Here is a 20,318-nt window from a genome sequence, read left to right as displayed (position 1 = left end):
TCCAATGGCCTCAAAAAATGTTTTGGGTCAAAATGACTGTATTTTGGTCTCTCTATATTTTTTAGTCAAAATAACTGCATTTGGTCACCAAAGGTCTGAAAAATTTTTTTAAGTCAAAATGACTGTATTTTTGTCTTTTAGTCTTAAAAAGCCGGTTTTAGACAAGATAACTGCATTTGGTCTCTAATGGCCTGAAAATATTTTTTCAGTATTTTGGTCTCCAATTGTCTAAAAAGCCTTTTTTAGTCAAAATAACTGCATTTGGTCACCAAAGGTCTGAAAAAAAATTTAGTCAAAATGACTATTTTTGTCTTTTAGATTCTTAAAAAAGTCGGTTTAGACAAGATAACTGCATTTTGTCTTCAATGGCCTGAAAAACTGTGGGTCACAATGACTGTATTTTGGTCTTCAAGTGTCTAAAAAGCCTTTTTTTAGTCAAAAGAACTGCATTTGGTCACCAAAGGTCTGAAAATTTTTTTAAGTCAAAATGACTGTATTTTTGTCTTTTAGTCTTAAAAAGCCGGTTTTAGACAAGATAACTGCATGTGGTCTCCAATGGCCTACAAAACTATGTGGGTCACAATGACTGTATTTTGGTCTTCAAGTGTCTATAAAGCCTTTTTTAGTCAAAAGAACTGCATTTGGTCACCAAAGGTCTGAAAACATTTTTTAGTCAAAATGACTGTATTTTTGTCTTTTAGAGTCTTAAAAAGCCGGTTTTAGACAAGATAACTGCATTTGGTCTCCAATGGCCTACAAAACTATGTGGGTCACAATGACTGTATTTTGGTCTTCAAGTGTCTAAAAATCCTTTTTTAGTCAAAAGAACTGCATTTTGTTCACCAAAGGTTGGAAATAATTTTTTAGTCAAAATGACTGTATTTTTGGCTTTTAGAGTCTTAAAAAAACGGTTTTAGACAAGATAACTGCATTTGGTCTCCAATGGCCTGAAAAATTTTTTGGGGTCAAAATGACTGTATTTTGGTCTCCAATTGTCTAAAAAGCCTTTTTTAGTCAAAATAACTGCATTTGGTCACCAAAGGTCTGGAAAAAAATTTAGTCAAAAAAAAATATTTTTGTCTTTTACAGTCTTAAAAAGCCAGTTTTAGACAAGATAACTGCATGTGGTCTCCAATGGTCTACAAAACTATGTGGGTCACAATGACTGTATTTTTGTCTTCAAGTGTCTAAAAAGCCTTTTTTAGTCAAAAGAACTGCATTTGGTCAACAAAAGGTCTGAAAACATTTTTTAGTCAAAATGACTGTATTTTTGTCTTTTAGAGTCTTAAAAAGCCGGTTTTAGATAAGATAACTGCATTTGGTCTCCAATGGCCTACAAAACTATGTGGGTCACAATGACTGTATTTTGGTCTTCAAGTGTCTAAAAAGCCTTCTTTAGTCAAAAGAACTGCATTTGGTCACCAAAGGTCTGAAAACATTTTTTAGTCAAAATGACTGTATTTTTGTCTTTTAGAGTCTTAAAAAGCCGGTTTTAGATAAGATAACTGCATTTGGTCTCCAATGGCCTACAAAACTATGTGGGTCACAATGACTGTATTTTGGTCTTCAAGTGTCTAAAAATCCTTTTTTAGTCAAAAGAACTGCATTTTGTTCACCAAAGGTCTGTAAACATTTTTTAGTCAAAATAACTGAATTTTGTTTTTTAGAGTCTTATAAAGACGGTTTTAGGCAAGATAACTGCAGTTTGTCTCCAATGGCCTGAAAAAACTTTTTGGGTAAAATGACTGTATTTTGGTCTCCAAGTGTCTAAAAAGCCTTTTTTAGTCAAAAGAACTGCATTTGGTCACCAAAGGTCTGAAAAAAAATTTAGTCAAAATGACTATTTTTGTCTTTTAGATTCTTAAAAAAGTCGGTTTAGACAAGATAACTGCATTTTGTCTTCAATGGCCTGAAAAACTGTGGGTCACAATGACTGTATTTTGGTCTTCAAGTGTCTAAAAAGCCTTTTTTTAGTCAAAAGAACTGCATTTGGTCACCAAAGGTCTGAAATTTTTTTTAAGTCAAAATGACTGTATTTTTGTCTTTTAGTCTTAAAAAGCCGGTTTTAGACAAGATAACTGCATGTGGTCTCCAATGGCCTACAAAACTATGTGGGTCACAATGACTGTATTTTGGTCTTCAAGTGTCTATAAAGCCTTTTTTAGTCAAAAGAACTGCATTTGGTCACCAAAGGTCTGAAAACATTTTTTAGTCAAAATGACTGTATTTTTGTCTTTTAGAGTCTTAAAAAGCCGGTTTTAGACAAGATAACTGCATTTGGTCTCCAATGGCCTACAAAACTATGTGGGTCACAATGACTGTATTTTGGTCTTCAAGTGTCTAAAAATCCTTTTTTAGTCAAAAGAACTGCATTTTGTTCACCAAAGGTTGGAAATAATTTTTTAGTCAAAATGACTGTATTTTTGGCTTTTAGAGTCTTAAAAAAACGGTTTTAGACAAGATAACTGCATTTGGTCTCCAATGGCCTGAAAAAGTTTTGGGGTCAAAATGACTGTATTTTGGTCTCCAATTGTCTAAAATGCCTTTTTTAGTCAAAATAACTGCATTTGGTCACCAAAGGTCTGGAAAAAAATTTAGTCAAAAAAATTTTTTTTGTCTTTTACAGTCTTAAAAAGCCGGTTTTAGACAAGATAACTGCATGTGGTCTCCAATGGTCTACAAAACTATGTGGGTCACAATGACTGTATTTTGGTCTTCAAGTGTCTAAAAAGCCTTTTTTAGTCAAAAGAACTGCATTTGGTCACCAAAGGTCTGAAAACAGTTTTTAGTCAAAATGACTGTATTTTTGTCTCTTAGAGTCTTAAAAAGCCGGTTTTAGATAAGATAACTGCATTTGGTCTCCAATGGCCTACAAAACTATGTGGGTCACAATGACTGTATTTTGGTCTTCAAGTGTCTAAAAAGCCTTTTTTAGTCAAAAGAACTGCATTTGGTCACCAAAGGTCTGAAAACATTTTTTAGTCAAAATGACTGTATTTTTGTCTTTTAGAGTCTTAAAAAGCCGGTTTTAGATAAGATAACTGCATTTGGTCTCCAATGGCCTACAAAACTATGTGGGTCACAATGACTGTATTTTGGTCTTCAAGTGTCTAAAAATCCTTTTTTAGTCAAAAGAACTGCATTTTGTTCACCAAAGGTCTGAAAACATTTTTTAGTCAAAATAACTGAATTTTGTTTTTTAGAGTCTTATAAAGACGGTTTTAGGCAAGATAACTGCAGTTTGTCTCCAATGGCCTGAAAAAACTTTTTGGGTAAAATGACTGTATTTTGGTCTCCAAGTGTCTAAAAAGCCTTTTTTAGTCAAAAGAACTGCATTTGGTCACCAAAGGTCTGAAAAAAAATTTAGTCAAAATGACTATTTTTGTCTTTTAGATTCTTAAAAAAGTCGGTTTAGACAAGATAACTGCATTTTGTCTTCAATGGCCTGAAAAACTGTGGGTCACAATGACTGTATTTTGGTCTTCAAGTGTCTAAAAAGCCTTTTTTTAGTCAAAAGAACTGCATTTGGTCACCAAAGGTCTGAAATTTTTTTTAAGTCAAAATGACTGTATTTTTGTCTTTTAGTCTTAACCACTTGCCGACCGCCGCACGACTATCTACGGCGGCGGTCAGCCCCTCACAGGCAAAGTGACGTAGGTCTACGTCGCTCGCCTGTGAGGGTTTAGGGAGCGAGCGCGCGCCGCCGGAGGCGCGCTCCCGCTCCCGCGTGGTCACGGACCCCCCCGCGCGTGTGACCGGCGGACCCGATCGCCGCCGGCCACTCTGCGATCGGCGGGGGAGAGGGAGAAAGTCAGGCAGCTTGTGTAAACAAGCTGCCTGTCATTCTCCTCTCTGTATGAGAGATGATCACATGGATCTACTATGTAGATCCATTGATCACTCTGCATACAGTTGAAGCCACAGCCAATCACAGTTAGAATCACGCCCCTAGGGACACACACAGCCCCTCCCTCTCAAATAAAGTTAACCCCTTCACTACCAGTGTATTTTTACAGTAACAGTGCATATATATAGCACTGATTACTGTAGAAATGTCACTGGTAACCCCAAAAGTGTCAAAAATGTCAGTCAAGGGTCCGATCTGTCCGCCGCAATGTCGCAGTACCGCAAAAAAAATCGCAGATCGCCGCCATTACGCGTTAAAAAAAAAAACAACAAAAATGACAAAAATCTTTCCCTTTGTTAGTAAACGCAATAACTTTTGCGCAAACCAATCAAAATACGCTTTTTGCGATTTTTTTTACCAAACATAGGTAGCATAAAACAAATTGGCCGAAAATATTAAAAAATTTTGATTTTTACATTCTTTTTTGGGGGAATTTCATATAAAAAAAGGGAAAAATATTGCTATTTTTGCAAAATTTACGCTCTTTTTTTGTTTATAGCGCGTGATCAAAAAATCGCACAGGTGATCAAATACCGCCAAAAGAAAGCTCTGTTTGTGGGAAAAAAAGGACGCCAAATTCGTTTAGGTACAGCGTCGCACGACCGCGCAATTGTCCGTTAAAGTCACGCAGTGCCGAATCGCAAAATACCCTCTGGTCGTTTAGCAGCCAAATCCTCCGGGGCTTAAGTGGTTAAAAAGCCGGTTTTAGACAAGATAACTGCATGTGGTCTCCAATGGCCTACAAAACTATGTGGGTCACAATGACTGTATTTTGGTCTTCAAGTGTCTATAAAGCCTTTTTTAGTCAAAAGAACTGCATTTGGTCACCAAAGGTCTGAAAACATTTTTTAGTCAAAATGACTGTATTTTTGTCTTTTAGAGTCTTAAAAAGCCGGTTTTAGACAAGATAACTGCATTTGGTCTCCAATGGCCTACAAAACTATGTGGGTCACAATGACTGTATTTTGGTCTTCAAGTGTCTAAAAATCCTTTTTTAGTCAAAAGAACTGCATTTTGTTCACCAAAGGTTGGAAATAATTTTTTAGTCAAAATGACTGTATTTTTGGCTTTTAGAGTCTTAAAAAAACGGTTTTAGACAAGATAACTGCATTTGGTCTCCAATGGCCTGAAAAAGTTTTGGGGTCAAAATGACTGTATTTTGGTCTCCAATTGTCTAAAATGCCTTTTTTAGTCAAAATAACTGCATTTGGTCACCAAAGGTCTGGAAAAAAATTTAGTCAAAAAAATTTTTTTTGTCTTTTACAGTCTTAAAAAGCCGGTTTTAGACAAGATAACTGCATGTGGTCTCCAATGGTCTACAAAACTATGTGGGTCACAATGACTGTATTTTGGTCTTCAAGTGTCTAAAAAGCCTTTTTTAGTCAAAAGAACTGCATTTGGTCACCAAAGGTCTGAAAACATTTTTTAGTCAAAATGACTGTATTTTTGTCTCTTAGAGTCTTAAAAAGCCGGTTTTAGATAAGATAACTGCATTTGGTCTCCAATGGCCTACAAAACTATGTGGGTCACAATGACTGTATTTTGGTCTTCAAGTGTCTAAAAAGCCTTTTTTAGTCAAAAGAACTGCATTTGGTCACCAAAGGTCTGAAAACATTTTTTAGTCAAAATGACTGTATTTTTGTCTTTTAGAGTCTTAAAAAGCCGGTTTTAGATAAGATAACTGCATTTGGTCTCCAATGGCCTACAAAACTATGTGGGTCACAATGACTGTATTTTGGTCTTCAAGTGTCTAAAAATCCTTTTTTAGTCAAAAGAACTGCATTTTGTTCACCAAAGGTCTGAAAACATTTTTTAGTCAAAATAACTGAATTTTGTTTTTTAGAGTCTTATAAAGACGCTTTTAGGCAAGATAACTGCAGTTTGTCTCCAATGGCCTGAAAAAACTTTTTGGGTAAAATGACTGTATTTTGGTCTCCAAGTGTCTAAAAAGCCTTTTTTAGTCAAAAGAACTGCATTTGGTCACCAAAGGTCTGAAATTTTTTTTAAGTCAAAATGACTGTATTTTTGTCTTTTAGTCTTAAAAAGCCGGTTTTAGACAAGATAACTGCATTTGGTCTCCAATGGCCTGAAAAATTTTTGGGGGTCAAAATTACTGTATTTTGGTCTCCAATTGTCTAAAAAGCCTTTTTTAGTGAAAATAACTGAATTTGGTCACCAAAGGTCTGGAAAAAAATTTAGTCAAAATGAATATTTTTGTCTTTTAGATTCTTATAAAGCCGGTTTAGACAAAATAACTGCATTTTGTCTTCAATGGCCTGAAAAAACTATTTTGGTCAAAATGACTTTATTTTGTTCTTCAAGCGTCTAAAAAGCCTTTTTTAGTCAAAATAACTGCATTTGGTCACCAAAGGTCTGAATTTTTTTAAGTCAAAATGACTGTATTTTTGTCTTTTAGTCTTAAAAAGCCGGTTTTAGACAAGATAACTGCATTTGGTCTCCAATGGCCTGAAAATTTTTTTGGGGTCAAAATGACTGTATTTTGGTCTCCAATTGTCTAAAAAGCCTTTTTTAGTCAAAATAACTGCATTTGGTCACCAAAGGTCTGGAAAAAATTTAGTCAAAATAAATATTTTTGTCTTTTACAGTCTTAAAAAGCCGGTTTTAGACAATAACTGCATTTGGTAACCAATGGCCTGAAAAATTTTTTTTGGGTCAAAATGACTCTATTTTGGTCTCCAAGTGTCTAAAAAGCCTTTTTTTTAGTCAAAATAACTTTATTTGATCACCAAAGGTGTGAAAAAACTTTTAGCCAAAATGACTGTATTTTTGTCTTTTAAAGTCTTAAAACGCTTGTATTAGACACGATAACTGCATTTGCTCTCCAATGGCCTGAAATTTTATTTTTTGGTCAAAATGACTCTGTTTTGGTCTCCAAGTATGAAAAAAGCCTTTTATAGTCAAAATAGCTGCATTTGGTCACCAAAGGTCTGAAAATTGTTTTTTGTCTAAATGACTGTATTTTTGTCTTTTACAGTCTTAAAAAGCCGGTTTTAGACAAGAAATCTGCATTTTGTCTCCAATGGCCTGAAAAAATGTTTTGGGTCAAAATGACTGTATTTTGGTCTCTCTATATTTTTTAGTCAAAATAACTGCATTTGGTCACGAAAGGTCTGAAAAAAATTTTTAAGTCAAAATTAATGTATTTTTGTCTTTTAGTCTTAAAAAGCCGGTTTTAGACAAGATAACTGCATTTGGTCTCCGATGGCCTGAAAAAATTTTTTTAGTCAAAATGACTGTATTTTGGTCTCCAATTGTCTAAAAAGCCTTTTTTCGTCAAAATAACTGCATTTGGTCACCAAAGGTCTGGAAAAAATTTAGTCAAAATAACTGTATTTTTGTCTTTTACAGTCTTAAAAAGCCGGTTTTAGACGATAACTGCATTTGGTAACTAATGGCCTGAAAATTTTTTTTGGGTCAAAATGACTCTATTTTGGTCTCCAAGTGTCTAAAAAGCCTTTTTTTAGTCAAAATAACTTTATTTGATCACCAAAGGTGTGAAAAAACTTTTAGTCAAAATGACTGTATTTATGTCTTTTAAAGTCTTAAAACGCTTGTATTAGACACGATAACTGCATTTGCTCTCCAATGGCCTGAAATTTTATTTTTTGGTCAAAATGACTGTTTTGGTCTCCAAGTATCAAAAAAGCATTTTTTAGTCAAAATAGCTGCATTTGGTCACCAAAGGTCTGAAAATTGTTTTTTTTTGTCTAAATGACTGTATTTTTGTCTTTTACAGTTTTAAAAAGCCGGTTTTAGACAAGAAATCTGCATTTTGTCTCCAATGGCCTCAAAAAATGTTTTGGGTCAAAATGACTGTATTTTGGTCTCTCTATATTTTTTAGTCAAAATAACTGCATTTGGTCACCAAAGGTCTGAAAAAAATTTTTAAGTCAAAATGACTGTATTTTTGTCTTTTAGTCTTAAAAAGCCGGTTTTAGACAAGATAACTGCATTTGGTCTCTAATGGCCTGAAAATATTTTTTCAGTATTTTGGTCTCCAATTGTCTAAAAAGCCTTTTTTAGTCAAAAGAACTGCATTTGGTCACCAAAGGTCTGAAAAATTTTTTTAAGTCAAAATGACTGTATTTTTGTCTTTTAGTCTTAAAAAGCCGGTTTTAGACAAGATAACTGCATGTGGTCTCCAATGGTCTACAAAACTATGTGGGTCACAATCACTGTATTTTGGTCTTCAAGTGTCTAAAAAGCCTTTTTTTTAGTCAAAAGAACTGCATTTGGTCACCAAAGGTCTGAAAAAAATTTTTAAGTCAAAATGACTGTATTTTTGTCTTTTAGTCTTAAAAAGCCGGTTTTAGACAAGATAACTGCATTTGGTCTCTAATGGCCTGAAAATATTTTTTCAGTATTTTGATCTCCAATTGTCTAAAAAGCCTTTTTTAGTCAAAATAACTGCATTTGGTCACCAAAGGTCTGAAAATTTTTTTTAGTCAAAATGACTATTTTTGTCTTTTAGATTCTTTAAAAAGTCGGTTTAGACAAGATAACTGCATTTTGTCTTCAATGGCCTGAAAAACTGTGGGTCACAATGACTGTATTTTGGTCTTCAAGTGTCTAAAAAGCCTTTTTTTTAGTCAAAAGAACTGCATTTGGTCACCAAAGGTCTGAAAAATTTTTTTAAGTTAAAATGACTGTATTTTTGTCTTTTAGTCTTAAAAAGCCGGTTTTAGACAAGATAACTGCATGTGCTCTCCAATGGTCTACAAAACTATGTGGGTCACAATGACTGTATTTTGGTCTTCAAGTGTCTAAAAAGCCTTTTTTTAGTCAAAAGAACTGCATTTGGTCACCAAAGGTCTGAAAAAATTTTTTAAGTCAAAATGACTGAATTTTTGTCTTTTAGTCTTAAAAAGCCGGTTTTAGACAAGATAACTGCATTTGGTCTCTAATGGCCTGAAAATATTTTTTCAGTATTTTGGTCTCCAATTGTCTAAAAAGCCTTTTTTAGTCAAAATAACTGCATTTGGTCACCAAAGGTCTGAAATTTTTTTAAGTCAAAATGACTGTATTTTTGTCTTTTAGTCTTAAAAAGCCGGTTTTAGACAAGATAACTGCATTTGGTCTCCAATGGCCTGAAAAAATTTTTGGGGTCAAAATGACTGTATTTTGGTCTCCAATTGTCTAAAAAGCCTTTTTTAGTCAAAATAACTGCATTTGGTCACCAAAGGTCTGGAAAAAAATGTAGTCAAAATAAATATTTTTGTCTTTTACAGTCTTAAAAAGCCGGTTTTAGACAATAATTGCATTTGGTAACCAATGGCCTGAAAAAATGTTTTTGGTCAAAATGACTCTATTTTGGTCTCCAAGTGTCTAAAAAGCCTTTTTTTAGTCAAAATAACTTTATTTGATCACCAAAGGTGTGAAAAAACTTTTAGTCAAAATGACTGTATTTTTGTCTTTTAAAGTCTTAAAACGCTTGTATTAGACACGATAACTGCATTTGCTCTCCAATGGCCTGAAATTTTATTTTTTGGTCAAAATGACTCTGTTTTGGTCTCCAAGTATGAAAAAAGCCTTTTATAGTCAAAATAGCTGCATTTGGTCACCAAAGGTCTGAAAATTGTTTTTTTGTCTAAATGACTGTATTTTTGTCTTTTACAGTCTTAAAAATCCGGTTTTAGACAAGAAATCTGCATTTTGTCTCCAATGGCCTGAAAAAATGTTTTGGGTCAAAATGACTGTATTTTGGTCTCTCTATATTTTTTAGTCAAAATAACTGCATTTGGTCACCAAAGGTCTGAAAAAAAATTTTTAAGTCAAAATTAATGTATTTTTGTCTTTTAGTCTTAAAAAGCCGGTTTTAGACAAGATAACTGCATTTGGTCTCCAATGGCCTGAAAAATTTTTTTTAGTCAAAATGACTGTATTTTGGTCTCCAATTGTCTAAAAAGCCTTTTTTCGTCAAAATAACTGCATTTGGTCACCAAAGGTCTGGAAAAAATTTAGTCAAAATAACTGTATTTTTGTCTTTTACTGTCTTAAAAAGCCGGTTTTAGACGATAACTGCATTTGGTAACTAATGGCCTGAAAAATTTTTTTGGGTCAAAATGACTCTATTTTGGTCTCCAAGTGTCTAAAAAGCCTTTTTTTAGTCAAAATAACTTTATTTGATCACCAAAGGTGTGAAAAAACTTAGTCAAAATGACTGTATTTATGTCTTTTAAAGTCTTAAAACGCTTGTATTAGACACGATAACTGCATTTGCTCTCCAATGGCCTGAAATTTTATTTTTTGGTCAAAATGACTCTGTTTTGGTCTCCAAGTATCAAAAAAGCCTTTTTTAGTCAAAATAGCTGCATTTGGTCACCAAAGGTCTGAAAATTGTTTTTTTGTCTAAATGACTGTATTTTTGTCTTTTACAGTCTTAAAAAGCCAGTTTTAGACAAGAAATCTGCATTTTGTCTCCAATGGCCTCAAAAAATGTTTTGGGTCAAAATGACTGTATTTTGGTCTCTCTATATTTTTTAGTCAAAATAACTGCATTTGGTCACCAAAGGTCTGAAAATTTTTTTAAGTCAAAATGACTGTATTTTTGTCTTTTAGTCTTAAAAAGCCGGTTTTAGACAAGATAACTGTATTTGGTCTCTAATGGCCTGAAAATATTTTTTCAGTATTTTGGTCTCCAATTGTCTAAAAAGCCTTTTTTAGTCAAAATAACTGCATTTGGTCACCAAAGGTCTGAAAAAAAATTTAGTCAAAATGACTATTTTTGTCTTTTAGATTCTTAAAAAAGTCGGTTTAGACAAGATAACTGCATTTTGTCTTCAATGGCCTGAAAAACTGTGGGTCACAATGACTGTATTTTGGTCTTCAAGTGTCTAAAAAGCCTTTTTTTAGTCAAAAGAACTGCATTTGGTCACCAAAGGTCTGAAAATTTTTTTAAGTCAAAATGACTGTATTTTTGTCTTTTAGTCTTAAAAAGCCGGTTTTAGACAAGATAACTGCATGTGGTCTCCAATGGCCTACAAAACTATGTGGGTCACAATGACTGTATTTTGGTCTTCAAGTGTCTATAAAGCCTTTTTTAGTCAAAAGAACTGCATTTGGTCACCAAAGGTCTGAAAACATTTTTTAGTCAAAATGACTGTATTTTTGTCTTTTAGAGTCTTAAAAAGCCGGTTTTAGACAAGATAACTGCATTTGGTCTCCAATGGCCTACAAAACTATGTGGGTCACAATGACTGTATTTTGGTCTTCAAGTGTCTAAAAATCCTTTTTTAGTCAAAAAACTGCATTTTGTTCACCAAAGGTTGGAAATAATTTTTTAGTCAAAATGACTGTATTTTTGGCTTTTAGAGTCTTAAAAAAACGGTTTTAGACAAGATAACTGCATTTGGTCTCCAATGGCCTGAAAATTTTTTTGGGGTCAAAATGACTGTATTTTGGTCTCCAATTGTCTAAAAAGCCTTTTTTAGTCAAAATAACTGCATTTGGTCACCAAAGGTCTGGAAAAAAATTTAGTAAAAAAAAATATTTTTGTCTTTTACAGTCTTAAAAAGCCGGTTTTAGACAAGATAACTGTATGTGGTCTCCAATGGTCTACAAAACTATGTGGGTCACAATGACTGTATTTTTGTCTTCAAGTGTCTAAAAAGCCTTTTTTAGTCAAAAGAACTGCATTTGGTCAACAAAAGGTCTGAAAACATTTTTTAGTCAAAATGACTGTATTTTTGTCTTTTAGAGTCTTAAAAAGCCTGTTTTAGATAAGATAACTGCATTTGGTCTCCAATGGCCTACAAAACTATGTGGGTCACAATGACTGTATTTTGGTCTTCAAGTGTCTAAAAAGCCTTTTTTAGTCAAAAGAACTGCATTTGGTCACCAAAGGTCTGAAAACATTTTTTAGTCAAAATGACTGTATTTTTGTCTTTTAGAGTCTTAAAAAGCCGGTTTTAGATAAGATAACTGCATTTGGTCTCCAATGGCCTACAAAACTATGTGGGTCACAATGACTGTATTTTGGTCTTCAAGTGTCTAAAAATCCTTTTTTAGTCAAAATAACTGCATTTGGTCACCAAAGGTCTGGAAAAAAATTTAGTCAAAATGAATATTTTTGTCTTTTAGATTCTTATAAAGCCGGTTTAGACAAAATAACTGCATTTTGTCTTCAATGGCCTGAAAAAACTATTTTGGTCAAAATGACTTTATTTTGTTCTTCAAGCGTCTAAAAAGCCTTTTTTAGTCAAAATAACTGCATTTGGTCACCAAAGGTCTGAATTTTTTTTAAGTCAAAATGACTGTATTTTTGTCTTTTAGTCTTAAAAAGCCGGTTTTAGACAATATAACTGCATTTGGTCTCCAATGGCCTGAAAATTTTTTTGGGGTCAAAATGACTGTATTTTGGTCTCCAATTGTCTAAAAAGCCTTTTTTAGTCAAAATAACTGCATTTGGTCACCAAAGGTCTGGAAAAAATTTAGTCAAAATAAATATTTTTGTCTTTTACAGTCTTAAAAAGCCGGTTTTAGACAATAACTGCATTTGGTAACCAATGGCCTGAAAAATTTTCTTTGGGTCAAAATGACTCTATTTTGGTCTCCAAGTGTCTAAAAAGCCTTTTTTTAGTCAAAATAACTTTATTTGATCACCAAAGGTGTGAAAAAACTTTTAGCCAAAATGACTGTATTTTTGTCTTTTAAAGTCTTAAAACGCTTGTATTAGACACGATAACTGCATTTGCTCTCCAATGGCCTGAAATTTTATTTTTTGGTCAAAATGACTCTGTTTTGGTCTCCAAGTATGAAAAAAGCCTTTTATAGTCAAAATAGCTGCATTTGGTCACCAAAGGTCTGAAAATTGTTTTTTTGTCTAAATGACTGTATTTTTGTCTTTTACAGTCTTAAAAAGCCGGTTTTAGACAAGAAATCTGCATTTTGTCTCCAATGGCCTGAAAAAATGTTTTGGGTCAAAATGACTGTATTTTGGTCTCTCTATATTTTTTAGTCAAAATAACTGCATTTGGTCACGAAAGGTCTGAAAAAAATTTTTTAAGTCAAAATTAATGTATTTTTGTCTTTTAGTCTTAAAAAGCCGGTTTTAGACAAGATAACTGCATTTGGTCTCCAATGGCCTGAAAAATTTTTTTTAGTCAAAATGACTGTATTTTGGTCTCCAATTGTCTAAAAAGCCTTTTTTCGTCAAAATAACTGCATTTGGTCACCAAAGGTCTGGAAAAAATTTAGTCAAAATAACTGTATTTTTGTCTTTTACAGTCTTAAAAAGCCGGTTTTAGACGATAACTGCATTTGGTAACTAATGGCCTGAAAATTTTTTTTTGGGTCAAAATGACTCTATTTTGGTCTCCAAGTGTCTAAAAAGCCTTTTTTTAGTCAAAATAACTTTATTTGATCACCAAAGGTGTGAAAAAACATTTAGTCAAAATGACTGTATTTATGTCTTTTAAAGTCTTAAAACGCTTGTATTAGACACGATAACTGCATTTGCTCTCCAATGGCCTGAAATTTTATTTTTTGGTCAAAATGACTCTGTTTTGGTCTCCAAGTATCAAAAAAGCATTTTTTAGTCAAAATAGCTGCATTTGGTCACCAAAGGTCTGAAAATTGTTTTTTTTGTCTAAATGACTGTATTTTTGTCTTTTACAGTCTTAAAAAGCCGGTTTTAGACAAGAAATCTGCATTTTGTCTCCAATGGCCTCAAAAAATGTTTTGGGTCAAAATGACTGTATTTTGGTCTCTCTATATTTTTTAGTCAAAATAACTGCATTTGGTCACCAAAGGTCTGAAAAAAATTTTTAAGTCAAAATGACTGTATTTTTGTCTTTTAGTCTTAAAAAGCCGGTTTTAGACAAGATAACTGCATTTGGTCTCTAATGGCCTGAAAATATTTTTTCAGTATTTTGGTCTCCAATTGTCTAAAAAGCCTTTTTTAGTCAAAAGAACTGCATTTGGTCACCAAAGGTCTGAAAAATTTTTTTAAGTCAAAATGACTGTATTTTTGTCTTTTAGTCTTAAAAAGCCGGTTTTAGACAAGATAACTGCATGTGGTCTCCAATGGTCTACAAAACTATGTGGGTCACAATCACTGTATTTTGGTCTTCAAGTGTCTAAAAAGCCTTTTTTTTAGTCAAAAGAACTGCATTTGGTCACCAAAGGTCTGAAAAAAATTTTTAAGTCAAAATGACTGTATTTTTGTCTTTTAGTCTTAAAAAGCCGGTTTTAGACAAGATAACTGCATTTGGTCTCTAATGGCCTGAAAATATTTTTTCAGTATTTTGGTCTCCAATTGTCTAAAAAGCCTTTTTTAGTCAAAAGAACTGCATTTGGTCACCAAAGGTCTGAAAACATTTTTTAGTCGAAATGACTGTATTTTTGTCTTTTAGAGTCTTAAAAAGCCGGTTTTAGATAAGATAACTGCATTTGGTCTCTAATGGCCTACAAAACTATGTGGGTCACAACGACTGTATTTTGGTCTTCAAGTGTCTAAAAATCCTTTTTTAGTCAAAAGAACTGCATTTTGTTCACCAAAGGTCTGAAAACATTTTTTAGTCAAAATAACTGAATTTTGTTTTTTAGAGTCTTATAAAGACGGTTTTAGGCAAGATAACTGCAGTTTGTCTCCAATGGCCTGAAAAAAATTTTGGGTAAAATGACTGTATTTTGGTCTCCAAGTGTCTAAAAAGCCTTTTTTAGTCAAAATAACTGCATTTGGTTTCCAAAGGTCTGAAATTTTTTTAAGTCAAAATGACTGTATTTTTGTCTTTTAGTCTTAAAAAGCCGGTTTTAGACAAGATAACTGCATTTGGTTTCCAATGGCCTGAAAAATTCTTTGGGGTCAAAATGACTGTATTTTGTTCTTCAAGTGTCTAAAAAGCCTTTTTTAGTCAAAATAACTGCATTTGGTCACCAAAGGTCTGAAATTTTTTTTAAGTCAAAATGACTGTATTTTTGTCTTTTAGTCTTAAAAAGCCGGTTTTAGACAAGATAACTGCATTTGGTCACCAAAGGTCTGGAAAAAATTTAGTCAAAATAAATATTTTTGTCTTTTACAGTCTTAAAAAGCCGGTTTTAGACAATAACTGCATTTGGTAACCAATGGCCTGAAAAAATGTTTTTGGTCAAAATGACTCTATTTTGGTCTCCAAGTGTCTAAAAAGCCTTTTTTTAGTCAAAATAACTTTATTTGATCACCAAAGGTGTGAAAAAACTTTTAGTCAAAATGACTGTATTTTTGTCTTTTAAAGTCTTAAAACGCTTGTATTAGACACGATAACTGCATTTGCTCTCCAATGGCCTGAAATTTTATTTTTTGGTCAAAATGACTCTGTTTTGGTCTCCAAGTATGAAAAAAGCCTTTTATAGTCAAAATAGCTGCATTTGGTCACCAAAGGTCTGAAAATAGTTTTTTTGTCTAAATGACTGTATTTTTGTCTTTTACAGTCTTAAAAAGCCGGTTTTAGACAAGAAATCTGCATTTTGTCTCCAATGGCCTGAAAAAATGTTTTGGGTCAAAATGACTGTATTTTGGTCTCTATATTTTTTAGTCAAAATAACTGCATTTGGTCACGAAAGGTCTGAAAAAAAATTTTTAAGTCAAAATTAATGTATTTTTGTCTTTTAGTCTTAAATGCCGGTTTTAGACAAGATAACTGCATTTGGTCTCCAATGGCCTGAAAAAATTTTTTTAGTCAAAATGACTGTATTTTGGTCTCCAATTGTCTAAAAAGCCTTTTTTCGTCAAAATAACTGCATTTGGTCACCAAAGGTCTGGAAAAAATTTAGTCAAAATAACTGTATTTTTGTCTTTTACAGTCTTAAAAAGCCGGTTTTAGACGATAACTGCATTTGGTAACTAATGGCCTGAAAAATTTTTTTGGGTCAAAATGACTCTATTTTGGTCTCCAAGTGTCTAAAAAGCCTTTTTTTAGTCAAAATAACTTTATTTGATCACCAAAGGTGTGAAAAAACTTTTAGTCAAAATGACTGTATTTATGTCTTTTAAAGTCTTAAAACGCTTGTATTAGACACGATAACTGCATTTGCTCTCCAATGGCCTGAAATTTTATTTTTTGGTCAAAATGACTCTGTTTTGGTCTCCAAGTATCAAAAAAGCATTTTTTAGTCAAAATAGCTGCATTTGGTCACCAAAGGTCTGAAAATTATTTTTTTGTCTAAATGACTGTATTTTTGTCTTTTACAGTCTTAAAAAGCCGGTTTTAGACAAGAAATCTGCATTTTGTCTCCAATGGCCTCAAAAAATGTTTTGGGTCAAAATGACTGTATTTTGGTCTCTCTATATTTTTTAGTCAAAATAACTGCATTTGGTCACCAAAGGTCTGAAAAAATTTTTTTAGTCAAAATGACTGTATTTTTGTCTTTTAGTCTTAAAAAGCCGGTTTTAGACAAGATAACTGCATTTGGTCTCTAATGGCCTGAAAATATTTTTTCAGTATTTTGATCTCCAATTGTCTAAAAAGCCTTTTTTAGTCAAAATAACTGCATTTGGTCACCAAAGGTCTGAAAATTTTTTTTAGTCAAAATGACTATTTTTGTCTTTTAGATTCTTTAAAAAGTCGGTTTAGACAAGATAACTGCATTTTGTCTTCAATGGCCTGAAAAACTGTGGGTCACATTGACTGTATTTTGGTCTTCAAGTGTCTAAAAAGCCTTTTTTTTAGTCAAAAGAACTGCATTTGGTCACCAAAGGTCTGAAAATTTTTTTTAAGTCAAAATGACTGTATTTTTGTCTTTTAGTCTTAAAAAGCCGGTTTTAGACAAGATAACTGCATGTGCTCTCCAATGGTCTACAAAACTATGTGGGTCACAATGACTGTATTTTGGTCTTCAAGTGTCTAAAAAGCCTTTTTTTTAGTCAAAAGAACTGCATTTGGTCACCAAAGGTCTGAAAAAAAATTTTAAGTCAAAATGACTGTATTTTTGTCTTTTAGTCTTAAAAAGCCGGTTTTAGACAAGATAACTGCATTTGGTCTCTAATGGCCTGAAAATATTTTTTCAGTATTTTGGTCTCCAATTGTCTAAAAAGCCTTTTTTAGTCAAAATAACTGCATTTGGTCACCAAAGGTCTGAAATTTTTTTAAGTCAAAATGACTGTATTTTTGTCTTTTAGTCTTAAAAAGCCGGTTTTAGACAAGATAACTGCATTTGGTCTCCAATGGCCTGAAAAATTTTTTGGGGTCAAAATGACTGTATTTTGGTCTCCAATTGTCTAAAAAGCCTTTTTTAGTCAAAATAACTGCATTTGGTCACCAAAGGTCTGGAAAAAAATTTAGTCAAAATAAATATTTTTGTCTTTTACAGTCTTAAAAAGCCGGTTTTAGACAATAATTGCATTTGGTAACCAATGGCCTGAAAAAATGTTTTTGGTCAAAATGACTGTATTTTGGTCTCCAAGTGTCTAAAAAGCCTTTTTTTAGTCAAAATAACTTTATTTGATCACCAAAGGTGTGAAAAAACTTTTAGTCAAAATGACTGTATTTTTGTCTTTTAAAGTCTTAAAACGCTTGTATTAGACACGATAACTGCATTTGCTCTCCAATGGCCTGAAATTTTATTTTTTGGTCAAAATGACTCTGTTTTGGTCTCCAAGTATGAAAAAAGCCTTTTATAGTCAAAATAGCTGCATTTGGTCACCAAAGGTCTGAAAATTGTTTTTTTGTCTAAATGACTGTATTTTTGTCTTTTACAGTCTTAAAAATCCGGTTTTAGACAAGAAATCTGCATTTTGTCTCCAATGGCCTGAAAAAATGTTTTGGGTCAAAATGACTGTATTTTGGTCTCTCTATATTTTTTAGTCAAAATAACTGCATTTGGTCACCAAAGGTCTGAAAAAAATTTTTTAAGTCAAAATTAATGTATTTTTGTCTTTTAGTCTTAAAAAGCCGGTTTTAGACAAGATAACTGCATTTGGTCTCCAATGGCCTGAAAAATTTTTTTTAGTCAAAATGACTGTATTTTGGTCTCCAATTGTCTAAAAAGCCTTTTTTCGTCAAAATAACTGCATTTGGTCACCAAAGGTCTGGAAAAAATTTAGTCAAAATAACTGTATTTTTGTCTTTTGCTGTCTTAAAAAGCCGGTTTTAGACGATAACTGCATTTGGTAACTAATGGCCTGAAAATTTTTTTTGGGTCAAAATGACTCTATTTTGGTCTCCAAGTGTCTAAAAAGCCTTTTTTTAGTCAAAATAACTTTATTTGATCACCAAAGGTGTGAAAAAACTTAGTCAAAATGACTGTATTTATGTCTTCTAAAGTCTTAAAACGCTTGTATTAGACATGATAACTGCATTTGCTCTCCAATGGCCTGAAATTTTATTTTTTGGTCAAAATGACTCTGTTTTGGTCTCCAAGTATCAAAAAAGCCTTTTTTAGTCAAAATAGCTGCATTTGGTCACCAAAGGTATGAAAATTGTTTTTTTGTCTAAATGACTGTATTTTTGTCTTTTACAGTCTTAAAAAGCCAGTTTTAGACAAGAAATCTGCATTTTGTCTCCAATGGCCTCAAAAAATGTTTTGGGTCAAAATGACTGTATTTTGGTCTCTCTATATTTTTTAGTCAAAATAACTGCATTTGGTCACCAAAGGTCTGAAAATTTTTTTTAAGTCAAAATGACTGTATTTTTGTCTTTTAGTCTTAAAAAGCCGGTTTTAGACAAGATAACTGCATTTGGTCTCTAATGGCCTGAAAATATTTTTTCAGTATTTTGGTCTCCAATTGTCTAAAAAGCCTTTTTTAGTCAAAATAACTGCATTTGGTCACCAAAGGTCTGAAAAAAAATTTAGTCAAAATGACTATTTTTGTCTTTTAGATTCTTAAAAAAGTCGGTTTAGACAAGATAACTGCATTTTGTCTTCAATGGCCTGAAAAACTGTGGGTCACAATGACTGTATTTTGGTCTTCAAGTGTCTAAAAAGCCTTTTTTTAGTCAAAAGAACTGCATTTGGTCACCAAAGGTCTGAAAATTTTTTTAAGTCAAAATGACTGTATTTTTGTCTTTTAGTCTTAAAAAGCCGGTTTTAGACAAGATAACTGCATGTGGTCTCCAATGGCCTACAAAACTATGTGGGTCACAATGACTGTATTTTGGTCTTCAAGTGTCTATAAAGCCTTTTTTAGTCAAAAGAACTGCATTTGGTCACCAAAGGTCTGAAAACATTTTTTAGTCAAAATGACTGTATTTTTGTCTTTTAGAGTCTTAAAAAGCCGGTTTTAGACAAGATAACTGCATTTGGTCTCCAATGGCCTACAAAACTATGTGGGTCACAATGACTGTATTTTGGTCTTCAAGTGTCTAAAAATCCTTTTTTAGTCAAAAGAACTGCATTTTGTTCACCAAAGGTCTGAAAACATTTTTTAGTCAAAATGACTGTATTTTTGTCTTTTAGAGTCTTAAAAAGCCGGTTTTAGATAAGATAACTGCATTTGGTCTCTAATGGCCTACAAAACTATGTGGGTCACAACGACTGTATTTTGGTCTTCAAGTGTCTAAAAATCCTTTTTTAGTCAAAAGAACTGCATTTTGTTCACCAAAGGTCTGAAAACATTTTTTAGTCAAAATAACTGAATTTAGTTTTTTAGAGTCTTATAAAGACGGTTTTAGGCAAGATAACTGCAGTTTGTCTCCAATGGCCTGAAAATTTTTTTGGGTAAAATGACTGTATTTTGGTCTCCAAGTGTCTAAAAAGCCTTTTTTAGTCAAAATAACTGCATTTGGTTTCCAAAGGTCTGAAATTTTTTTAAGTCAAAATGACTGTATTTTTGTCTTTTAGTCTTAAAAAGCCGGTTTTAGACAAGATAACTGCATTTGGTTTCCAATGGCCTGAAAAATTCTTTGGGGTCAAAATGACTGTATTTTGTTCTTCAAGTGTCTAAAAAGCCTTTTTTAGTCAAAATAACTGCATTTGGTCACCAAAGGTCTGAAAATTTTTTTAAGTCAAAATGACTGTATTTTTGTCTTTTAGTCTTAAAAAGCCGGTTTTAGACAAGATAACTGCATTTGGTCTCCAATGGCCTGAAAAAATTTTTGGGGTCAAAATGACTGTATTCTGGTCTCCAATTGTCTAAAAAGCCTTTTTTAGTCAAAATAACTGCATTTGGTCACCAAAGGTCTGGAAAAAATTTAGTCAAAATAAATATTTTTGTCTTTTACAGTCTTAAAAAGCCGGTTTTAGACAATAACTGCATTTGGTAACCAATGGCCTGAAAAAATGTTTTTGGTCAAAATGACTCTATTTTGGTCTCCAAGTGTCTAAAAAGCCTTTTTTTAGTCAAAATAACTTTATTTGATCACCAAAGGTGTGAAAAAACTTTTAGTCAAAATGACTGTATCTTTGTCTTTTAAAGTCTTAAAACGCTTGTTTTGGTCTCCAAGTATGAAAAAAGCCTTTTATAGTCAAAATAGCT

The sequence above is a fragment of the Pelophylax lessonae genome, assembly GCF_965119305.1.
Source record: "Pelophylax lessonae genome assembly, chromosome: 8".
NCBI classification, from domain to species: Eukaryota; Metazoa; Chordata; class Amphibia; order Anura; family Ranidae; genus Pelophylax; species Pelophylax lessonae.
This window is presented reverse-complemented; position numbering follows the sequence as displayed.